The sequence below is a fragment of the Orycteropus afer genome, unplaced genomic scaffold (genome assembly GCF_000298275.1).
Source record: "Orycteropus afer afer isolate SDZICR_OR568_19922 unplaced genomic scaffold, OryAfe1.0 scaffold00014, whole genome shotgun sequence".
Classification (NCBI taxonomy): domain Eukaryota; kingdom Metazoa; phylum Chordata; class Mammalia; order Tubulidentata; family Orycteropodidae; genus Orycteropus; species Orycteropus afer.
Window position 1 is genome coordinate 631502 of NW_006921601.1, and position 837 is coordinate 632338.

Genomic DNA, 837 nt, shown 5'->3' on the forward strand with positions numbered 1-837 from the left:
GTGGCTGCAATGATGAGCTCAAGTATAGCAGGGATTGTGGGGTTGGCGCGGGATAGGGCAGTGTTTCGTTCTGCTGTACATGGGGTCGCTATGAGTCGGAAATGACTTGATGGCACTTAACAACAACAACAAATGTTCTGGGTACCACTTCTGTAGCTTCCTTCCCCAGTGCTAGGTCTGGAGCCTAGGAACTGATGTCCTCTCGCAGCACTGGCTTAAGGACCAAGTTGTTGTCGTTGTGTACACTCAAGTTGATTCCACTTCATAGAGACCCTACATGACAGAGTAGAACCCCCCTTAGGATTTCCTGGCTATATATACCCTTCACAGGAGCAAATATTCAGGTCTTATCTCTTTCAGAGTAGCTACTAGATTTGAGCCAACGACCATACAGTTAGCAGCTGAACACTTATCCATTGTGCCATGAAGACTCCCTTTAAGAACTTTAGCATATATCAATATCTTATTTCTACATTTCCATTATACCACTGTAAACAGACTTTGTTACTTAGAACAGATCTTGAAAGATTTTTGTGGAAGTGGAACTTTTAGAGTGAGTTAGATAGTAAAGCATAAAATGAACAATAATTAGGCAGTAATATTATTATCAATGTATTAAATATCCTTTTCTAGTCCCCTAATAGGATATTTCTCACTAGCCTGTCCTTTTAGTTTCCCTGTCCCACCTATGACATATTTTCTTTCATCATAGGGACAAATCTCCAACTTATAAATTCCCATGTTTTTTTCCAATTAGAGTGATTTAGCTCTCTGTTTTTATCTCCTTCTTCCTGATGATATTGTGTGTATTCCCATATTCCACAAGCAAATATGTTT

The 837-nt window shown here is 39.5% G+C and overlaps 1 protein-coding gene across 1 annotated transcript in view; it reads right to left on the reverse strand.

Moving 5' to 3' along the window:
• The window catches only part of LOC103210251 (olfactory receptor 52H1-like), a 2791-nt gene that overhangs the window by 622 nt on the left and 1332 nt on the right, over nt 1-837 (reverse strand). The window lies entirely within an intron of this gene.